An 11,184-nucleotide genomic window follows, 5' to 3' on the forward strand; every position below is an offset into this window, starting at 1 on the left:
ATTGGATAATTGAATAACTTTTCTTAGTTCTATTAAGAGTGAAAAAATTAGATATATGCAATCTCATAGTGCTATCTATTATGGTGATGGACTTTTTGATGGGCCACAATATCATTGGAACCACTTCATTAACTGCGTGTTTGAATTCCTTGAAAATTGTTTCGTATAATCAGATGGAAAAACAAAAGAAATTATGCTCTCGTAAATAGTATCGGAAATTTGAAAGTTTGGTATGAAAATATAGGTTTTCGAACACGCTGAATCTATTGCGAGTATTTTCGAAAGCCTATCTTCCTTCGTTTAGATTTTCATCTTGGAAATGGCATTTTTCGAAAATTTGCAAATTTCAATCTGCGATATCTCCTGTTATATTCGTCAGATCGAATTGGGATTTCCGGTTATATAATCAGCGTTGCCTAGGCTTCCACCCTAGCACAAAAACTCGATTTTGAAAATCCCGATTTTTTTGGTCAAAAATGAGCAAGGGGTTTGACCCCCCTAAAATGACATATTTGCTACTCTGTCTGAAAATTAGGATGTTCCATCACTATCCTAGGATATGGAGTGCATAGAATTTGTTTTGAAGATTCTAGAAAACCAAACAGTTGATGATTCAATAGAGAATTGCACTCCAGAGAGCTCTTCGAAGTCAACTCGAAAATGAAAAGTGGAAAAACAAAAAAACTTATTTTCTCCTAAACAGGGCCAGATATTCGAAATTTTGGTATGAAAATATGGGTTTTCGAACACGCTGAATCTATTGCGAGTATTTTCGAAAGCCTATCTTCCTTCGTTTAGATTTTCATCTTGGAATTGGCATTTTTCAAAAATTTGCAAATTTCAATCTGCGAAATCTCCTGTTATATTCGTCTGATCGAATTGGGATTTCCGGTTATATAATCAGCGTTGCCTAGGCTTCCACTCTAGCATAAAAACTCGATTTCGAAAATCTCGATTTTTTGGGTCAAAAATGAGCAAGGGGTTAGACCCCCCTAAAATGACATATTTGCTACTCTGTCTGAAAATTAGGATGTTCCATTACTATCCTAGGATATGGAGTGCATAGAAATTGTTTTGAAGATTCTAGAAAACCAAACAGTTGATGATTCAATAGAGAATTGCACTCCAGAGAGCTCTTCGAAGTCAACTCGAAAATGAAAAGTAGAAAAAAAAAAACTTATTTTCTCCTAAACAGGGCCAGATATTCGAAATTTTGGTATGAAAATATAGGTTGTCGAACACGCTGAATCTCTTGCGAGTATTTTCGAAAGCCTATCTTCCTTCGTTTAGATTTTCATCTTGGAAATGGCATTTTTCAAAAATATGCAAATTTCAATCTGCGATATCTCCTGTTATATTCGTCTGATCGAATTGGGATTTCCGGTTATATAATCAGCGTTGCCTAGGCTTCCACTCTAGCACAAAAACTCGATTTCGAAAATCTCGATTTTTTGGGTCAAAAATGAGCAAGTGGTTAGACCCCCCTAAAATGACATATTTGCTACTCTGTCTGAAAATTAGGATGTTCCATTACTATCCTAGGATATGGAGTGCATAGAATTTGTTTTGAAGATTCTAGAAACCAAACAGTTGATGATTCAATAGAGAATTGCACTCCAGAGAGCTCTTCGAAGTCAACTCGAAAATGAAAAGTGGAAAAACAAAAAAACTTATTTTCTCCTAAACAGGGCCAGATATTCGAAATTTTGGTATGAAAATTTAGGTTTTCGAACACGCTGAATCTATTGCGAGTATTTTCGAAAGCCTATCTTCCTTCGTTTAGATTTTCATCTTGGAAATGGCATTTTTCAAAAATTTGCAAATTTCAATCTGCGATATCTCCTGTTATATTCGTCTGATCGAATTGGGATTTCCGGTTATATAATCAGCGTTGCCTAGGCTTCCACTCTAGCACAAAAACTCGATTTCGAAAATCTCGATTTTTTGGGTCAAAAATGAGCAAGGGGTTAGACCCCCCTAAAATGACATATTTGCTACTCTGTCTGAAAATTAGGATGTTCCATTACTATCCTAGGATATGAAGTGCATAGAATTTGTTTTGAAGATTCTAGAAAACCAAACAGTTGATGATTCAATAGAGAATTGCACTCCAGAGAGCTCTTCGAAGTCAACTCGAAAATGAAAAGTGGAAAAACAAAAAAACTTATTTTCTCCTAAACAGGGCCAGATATTCGAAATTTTGGTATGAAAATATAGGTTTTCGAACACGCTGAATCTATTGCGAGTATTTTCGAAAGCCTATCTTCCTTCGTTTAGATTTTCATCTTGGAAATGGCATTTTTCAAAAATTTGCAAATTTCAATCTGCGATATCTCCTGTTATATTCGTCTGATCGAATTGAGATTTCCGGTTATATAATCAGCGTTGCCTAGGCTTCCACTCTAGCACAAAAACTCGATTTCAAAAATCTCGATTTTTTGGGTCAAAAATGAGCAAGGGGTTAGACCCCCCTAAAATGACATATTTGCTACTCTGTCTGAAAATAAGGATGTTCCATTACTATCCTATGATATGGAGTGCATAGAATTTGTTTTGAAGATTCTAGAAAACCAAACAGTTGATGATTCAATAGAGAATTGCACTCCAGAGAGCTCTTCGAAGTCAACTCGAAAATGAAAAGTGGAAAAACAAAAAAACTTATTTTCTCCTAAACAGGGCCAGATATTCGAAATTTTGGTATGAAAATATAGGTTTTCGAACACGCTGAATCTATTGCGAGTATTTTCGAAAGCCTATCTTCCTTCGTTTAGATTTTTATCTTGGAAATGGCATTTTTCAAAAATTTGCAAATTTCAATCTGCGATATCTCCTGTTATATTCGTCTGATCGAATTGGGATTTCCGGTTATATAATCAGCGTTGCCTAGGCTTCCACTCTAGCACAAAAACTCGATTCCGAAAATCTCGATTTTTTGGGTCAAAAATGAGCAAGGGGTTAGACCCCCCTAAAATGACATATTTGCTACTCTGTCTGAAAATTAGGATGTTCCATTACTATCCTAGGATATGGAGTGCATAGAATTTGTTTTGAAGATTCTAGAAAACCAAACAGTTGATGATTCAATAGAGAATTGCACTCCAGAGAGCTCTTCGAAGTCAACTCGAAAATGAAAAGTGGAAAAACAAAAAAACTTATTTTCTCCTAAACAGGGCCAGATATTCGAAATTTTGGTATGAAAATATAGGTTTTCGATCACGCTGAATCTATTGCGAGTATTTTCGAAAGCCTATCTTCCTTCGTTTAGATTTTCATTTTGGAAATGGCATTTTTCAAAAATTTGCAAATTTCAATCTGCGATATCTCCTGTTATATTCGTCTGATCGAATTGGGATTTCCGGTTATATAATCAGCGTTGCCTAGGCTTCCACTCTAGCACAAAAACTCGATTTCGAAAATCTCGATTTTTTGGGTCAAAAATGAGCAAGGGGTTAGACCCCCCTAAAATGACATATTTGCTACTCTGTCTGAAAATAAGGATGTTCCATTACTATCCTAGGATATGGAGTGCATAGAATTTGTTTTGAAGATTCTAGAAAACCAAACAGTTGATGATTCAATAGAGAATTGCACTCCAGAGAGCTCTTCGAAGTCAACTCGAAAATGAAAAGTGGAAAAACAAAAAAACTTATTTTCTCCTAAACAGGGCCAGATATTCGAAATTTTGGTATGAAAATATAGGTTTTCGAACACGCTGAATCTATTGCGAGTATTTTCGAAAGCCTATCTTCCTTCGTTTAGATTTTCATCTTGGAAATGGCATTTTTCGAAAATTTGCAAATTTCAATCTGCGATATCTCCTGTTATATTCGTCTGATCGAATTGGGATTTCCGGTTATATAATCAGCGTTGCCTAAGCTTCCACTCTAGCACAAAAACTCGATTTCGAAAATCTCGATTTTTTGGGTCAAAAATGAGCAAGGGGTTAGACCCCCCTAAAATGAGATATTTGCTACTCTGTCTGAAAATAAGGATGTTCCATTACTATCCTAGGATATGGAGTGCATAGAATTTGTTTTGAAGATTCTAGAAAACCAAACAGTTGATGATTCAATAGAGAATTGCACTCCAGAGAGCTCTTCGAAGTGAACTCGAAAATGAAAAGTGGAAAAACAAAAAAACTTATTTTCTCCTAAACAGGGCCAGATATTCGAAATTTTGGTATGAAAATATAGGTTTTCGAACACGCTGAATCTATTGCGAGTATTTTCGAAAGCCTATCTTCCTTCGTTTAGATTTTCATCTTGGAAATGGCATTTTTCAAAAATTTGCAAATTTCAATCTGCGATATCTCCTGTTATATTCGTCTGATCGAATTGGGATTTCCGGTTATATAATCAGCGTTGCCTAAGCTTCCACTCTAGCACAAAAACTCGATTTCGAAAATCTCGATTTTTTGGGTCAAAAATGAGCAAGGGGTTAGACCCCCCTAAAATGAGATATTTGCTACTCTGTCTGAAAATAAGGATGTTCCATTACTATCCTAGGATATGGAGTGCATAGAATTTGTTTTGAAGATTCTAGAAAACCAAACAGTTGATGATTCAATAGAGAATTGCACTCCAGAGAGCTCTTCGAAGTCAACTCGAAAATGAAAAGTGGAAAAACAAAAAAACTTATTTTCTCCTAAACAGGGCCAGATATTCGAAATTTTGGTATGAAAATATAGGTTTTCGAACACGCTGAATCTATTGCGAGTATTTTCGAAAGCCTATCTTCCTTCGTTTAGATTTTCATCTTGGAAATGGCATTTTTCAAAAATTTGCAAATTTCAATCTGCGATATCTCCTGTTATATTCGTCTGATCGAATTGGGATTTCCGGTTATATAATCAGCGTTGCCTAGGCTTCCACTCTAGCACAAAAACTCGATTTCGAAAATCTCGATTTTTTGGGTCAAAAATGAGCAAGGGGTTAGACCCCCCTAAAATGACATATTTGCTACTCTGTCTGAAAATTAGGATGTTCCATTACTATCCTAGGATATGGAGTGCATAGAATTTGTTTTGAAGATTCTAGAAAACCAAACAGTTGATGATTCAATAGAGAATTGCACTCCAGAGAGCTCTTCGAAGTCAACTCGAAAATGAAAAGTGGAAAAACAAAAAAACTTATTTTCTCCTAAACAGGGCCAGATATTCGAAATTTTGGTATGAAAATATAGGTTTTCGAACACGCTGAATCTATTGCGAGTATTTTCGAAAGCCTATCTTCCTTCGTTTAGATTTTCATCTCGGAAATGGCATTTTTCAAAAATTTGCAAATTTCAATCTGCGATATCTCCTGTTATATTCGTCTGATCGAATTGGGATTTCCGGTTATATAATCAGCGTTGCCTAGGCTTCCACTCTAGCACAAAAACTCGATTTCGAAAATCTCGATTTTTTGGGTCAAAAATGAGCAAGGGGTTAGACCCCCCTAAAATGACATATTTGCTACTCTGTCTGAAAATTAGGATGTTCCATTACTATCCTAGGATATGGAGTGCATAGAATTTGTTTTGAAGATTCTAGAAAACCAAACAGTTGATGATTCAATAGAGAATTGCACTCCAGAGAGCTCTTCGAAGTCAACTCGAAAATGAAAAGTGAAAAAACAAAAAAACTTATTTTCTCCTAAACAGGGCCAGATATTCGAAATTTTGGTATGAAAATATAGGTTTTCGAACACGCTGAATCCATTGCGAGTATTTTCGAAAGCCTATCTTCCTTCGTTTAGATTTTCATCTTGGAAATGGCATTTTTCAAAAATTTGCAAATTTCAATCTGCGATATCTCCTGTTATATTCGTCTGATCGAATTGGGATTTCCGGTTATATAATCAGCGTTGCCTAGGCTTCCACTCTAGCACAAAAACTCGATTTCGAAAATCTCGATTTTTTGGCTCAAAAATGAGCAAGGGGTTAGACCCCCCTAAAATGACCTATTTGCTACTCTGTCTGAAAATTAGGATGTTCCATTACTATCCTAGGATATGGAGTGCATAGAATTTGTTTTGAAGATTCTAGAAAACCAAACAGTTGATGATTCAATAGAGAATTGCACTCCAGAGAGCTCTTCGAAGTCAACTCGAAAATGAAAAGTGGAAAAACAAAAAAACTTATTTTCTCCTAAACAGGGCCAGATATTCGAAATTTTGGTATGAAAATATAGGTTTTCGAACACGCTGAATCTATTGCGAGTATTTTCGAAAGCCTATCTTCCTTCGTTTAGATTTTCATCTTGGAAATGGCATTTTTCAAAAATTTGCAAATTTCAATCTGCGATATCTCCTGTTATATTCGTCTGATCGAATTGGGATTTCCGGTTATATAATCAGCGTTGCCTAGGCTTCCACTCTAGCACAAAAACTCGATTTCGAAAATCTCGATTTTTTGGGTCAAAAATGAGCAAGGGGTTAGACCCCCCTAAAATGACATATTTGCTACTCTGTCTGAAAATTAGGATGTTCCATTACTATCCTAGGATATGGAGTGCATAGAATTTGTTTTGAAGATTCTTGAAAACCAAACAGTTGATGATTCAATAGAGAATTGCACTCCAGAAAGCTCTTCGAAGTCAACTCGAAAATGAAAAGTGGAAAAACAAAAAAACTTATTTTCTCCTAAACAGGGCCAGATATTCGAAATTTTGGTATGAAAATATAGGTTTTCGAACACGCTGAATCTATTGCGAGTATTTTCGAAAGCCTATCTTCCTTCGTTTAGATTTTCATCTTGGAAATGGCATTTTTCAAAAATTTGCAAATTTCAATCTGCGATATCTCCTATTATATTCGTCTGATCGAATTGGGATTTCCGGTTATATAATCAGCGTTGCCTAGGCTTCCACTCTAGCACAAAAACTCGATTTCGAAAATCTCGATTTTTTGGGTCAAAAATGAGCAAGGGGTTAGACCCCCCTAAAATGACATATTTGAACCTTTGTCTGAAAATCAGGGTATCCTAGTAGTATACTACGATATGAATTGCATGGAAGTCGTTTTGTAGATTCGAGAAAACCAAACAGTTGATGATTTGAGTGTATTATGATCTAGTAAAGAGCCAAGAACTGAGAAAAAAGGATTTAGTTTGAACTGTCATCACCACGTAGATTGCAGCTACATTCGACTTCCCATGATTTTTCAATCGGCCAGGCATGAAATGATACACCACACAGTATCGTCTGAAGCTTCCAACCAATTTGCGAATAATCGAGCATATTCTGCAATTTGAAAAACATTCTAACTGCGTCAGCGCACGAATGCAGAGCGACTACGAGAATTAAATAACTGTTATTTGGAGTGAAAAAAATAATGACTTGTTTATTACGGCACATGCGATTTCGTTAATGACTTTCGAATAACCGCTTAGGCAGTAAAGGGCAGCAGTTTTCCTGTCCGTGGATGGCCCCGAGCTCGGAACCCAATTCATTACTGGGCAGGGATATTATTGCCGAGCCCGCGGGGCCGCAGTATTGAAAAAATTTAATTTCGTGTCGTCGGTATCGTATAGCGGCTTAATGTTCTCTAATGTTCTGCTTTTTTGTTTCGAAATGTTCGGTTGGACGAGTGTAATCTGGATTAGATAAGCCGTTTTTGGAAATTTATATTTTTAAATTATATCGTGAAACAAGCTGTTGTTTGGTTGCAATGCCATATTTGAACATACATACAGGGTGGTTCTTTGACTCGTACAAATATTTCAGCAGTAGATACTTGAGGTCAAAAGAAATACTTTTTTCCCTTACCATTTTTTCCGTATCGGCTCGGTTAAGAAGATATAGGCTGTTGAAAAACCATAAAAAATTATTTTTAGTTCTATCCCACAAACGAGTAATTTGATTTTCAAAAATTAAAAAGTATATTGTGTGAAATTTGAAAAATTGGTTACTTTAGCTCTGTTTAAAAAATTTACAGATGTCTAGTGTCAAAGATTTATCTAGTTATTCTGAAGGTACCTAATGTTGTTTTTTCAAATTCATATTCATATATTATGTATGAATTAACATTGATTACTGTTTGGACTCAGGATGATTATGAGAAGATCGAATTCTTTAAAAATCAAAATTTTCGAATAAAAACCAATAAATTCTATTATGTCAGTCGATTCTGCGTAAAAAGTAAACTTTACGCCTAAAATGAATAAATTCATGTTCAATTGAGGTGTTTGTCATGCACCCTCTACAAGTAGTGGAGGGTAGTTGAGTAGTAAATGGCAATCTCCCAGAAAAATCATCGTCGATCTAAATTTGCTACATATTCTAAAAGAGCAGCGCAACCGTTTAGTTTTCAGGAAGTTTCAACTGAACCCAACTTTTTGGGAATTTTTCACAGATCATCTTTCGAGTCGATTATCTTCCGGGAAAATTATCGTAGATCTGAAAGTGGTACATATTCTGAAAGAGCATTTCTTCTAGTATTAAATCTGAGAATTTCATCCGTTTCGGCATAACCGTTCGGTCTTGAGGAAGTTTTAACTGAACCCAACTTTTTGGGAATTTTTCGAAGGTCAACTTGCGAGTAATTTATCTTCCAGGAAAATTATCGTAGATCTAAACGTGATACTTATTCTGAAAGAACAACTCTTGTAGTAATAAATCTGAGATTTTCATCCATTTCGGCACAACCGTTCGGTCTTGAGGAAGTTTTAACTGAACCCAACTTTTTGGGAATTTTTCGAAGGTCAACTTGCGAGTAATTTATCTTCCAGGAAAATTATCGTAGATCTAAACGTGATACTTATTCTGAAAGAACAACTCTTGTAGTAATAAATCTGAGATTTTCATCCATTTCGGCACAACCGTTCGGTCTTGAGGAAGTTTTAACTGAACCCAACTTTTTGGGAATTTTTCGAAGGTCATGTTTAGAGTAATTTATCTTTCAGGAGAATTATCATAGATCTAAACGTGATACATATTCTGAAAGAGCAACTCTTCTAGTAATAAATCCAAGGGAACCGCCCTCGAGAAAACTTGATTAAGTCGCAAAATATCGGTACATATTTTGGAACCGCCAGTTTTCCGAACATCCTGAAATGCAGCCATCACAACGTAATGGCTTAATGGAATTCATACCAGCAATTTTTCCAACTAAGCGCCAACGGAATTTGCGCACATTCAATTTTCATTTGGGGCAAATTTCATCGGAATAATAATAAATTCGTTTTGAAATTGGTGTAGAGGCAATTCCTGCGGTAATAACCATTCGAATGAAAAGCTTGTACACAGCCCTATTTATAGTTATTCCGTTGCGGTTTTATACCGTTTCCAGGCAGATAGACCGAATGGTTATGATGGGGAATATTTTTGAATAAAAGCTCGGAACTTTATATGAAAACAATGTCAATAGCCGCTCTAGCAATATCCGTTTTATGCACATAATATACGGGGGACTCGTATTATTTATGGGTATTGTGTCGCTATCATATCGGCCCCATTTCGGGCTTTTGGGATGAGGCGGCCTTCATAAAAGGAATAGACTGTCGGCTACATTTTATGGCCGATTTAAGGACCGCATAAAGTTAAATGACGTACATTTCCTATAACCTATCCATATTCCCCGACAGTCCGTTGAGGATTGAGCGATTCCATGACTAAATTGGGGCGTTCGCAGTGCTGGTGGCGGACATATGACGGTAAAGCTGAAAGGAACTGCGATGAGTTCGGTTAATCGACCCTTATGATATGCTCAAACCAACTCATTTGGAGCAACCGTTTCAGACAGAAAGTATGATGAAAATACGGTTGAATATCAATAAAAATAGTGAATTAGGGTTCTGTCCATTTTATGAACATTCATCTGCCAAAGCTTCGAATATATAGAGACAGATATGAAATTCGATTCCTATAGGTATGCTCCATTCAATTTTATTTTAGCACACGGTTGGCCATGGAAATTTGACACATTTCACTCTGTATAGTACGGAAATGTGGGGTTATGAAGCTTGTCAAAACATTTTTGGGTTTTAAATCAACGGTATGTTGCCCGTTCTACGTGAAAGTTTCTGTATTTTATCACAATGTCGAATCTCTTCGGAAAATATGTGACGAACATAATTGAAGTTTATACAAACTGATTGAAGGCATACCAAATCCAGTTATTTGCATGGAAAATACAAGAGATCAGTATAATATCTTAATATGCAATAGTTTGAGGAGAGTTAATGTTCGTTATCTTCTTTGGCCAAAGTTTGAATACGTTACATCAGTTGTAGATTTCAAAAATATTAACCCGAAGATGAAATTCATATGATGCAGTTGTTGGGAATGGGTATCTCCCGAAGGAATTAATAGATAATTACAAGAATGTTAAATTCTTCAACAAAAATCATCTTGCATCAATATAAGTAAAAGGAATTAAAGGAAGTTTCAAGTCAAGACGAACTTCACCTTTGAAAAAAAAATTTCACATGAATAAACAATTAACAGGACAACTGGAGCGTATTTGTGGCTGTTCATCTTAATACATTGATATAAAAATAATAATTAGGTATTTATTGGTACCTTAAGACATTTACAATGTATAGGACAAGTCAAATGAAAAATAGAAAAAACAATTTTCGGGAACTTATTCTACGATGACATTCATCGAAAATCCTGTAGTAAACTTTTCGCATTAATTCACTCAAACATAAAATTCTCAAATGCCACCACTTTTTTGGGTCTCCCAATAGAAGGAAATTCTTTGCATTCCTCTTCGTTCACAATCTTTCTGATTGTGGAAATATTCAGCTGAAATATAAGTCGTTTAGATTCAGATGAAACATTATATAAATTCTCTTACATTGATTTAGAATATCAGGGTATAACTATTTGAATGAGCGGACCTGAATTTTAAGTAGCACTTCCTGAAACCCTGTCTCTTTTTTTCAATCACTTTCGGCCTTTTCGTATTAAAAATTGATATTAATTGCTCCAACGGCGTTATGACATTAACGACATTACTGCCAATTTTGCTTCGTTCTAGTTACAAAAACTTGAGGAAATTATTTCATGGCCAACCGACTGCTAAAATAAATGTGAATGGAGTTTATATCTATTGTTGCCTGAAATAGTATTCAGAATTTTCAATTGATGTAAATTGCACAATATTCCATTCCACATCAACGTCGAAATACCCTATTCGCGATTCTGCTCAATAGGAAAATCCCTCAACTAGAAAAATGGTAAGATTCTCACATTCTTTTCAC

This window comes from Coccinella septempunctata, chromosome 2 (assembly GCF_907165205.1).
Source record: "Coccinella septempunctata chromosome 2, icCocSept1.1, whole genome shotgun sequence".
Taxonomy (NCBI): Eukaryota; Metazoa; Arthropoda; class Insecta; order Coleoptera; family Coccinellidae; genus Coccinella; species Coccinella septempunctata.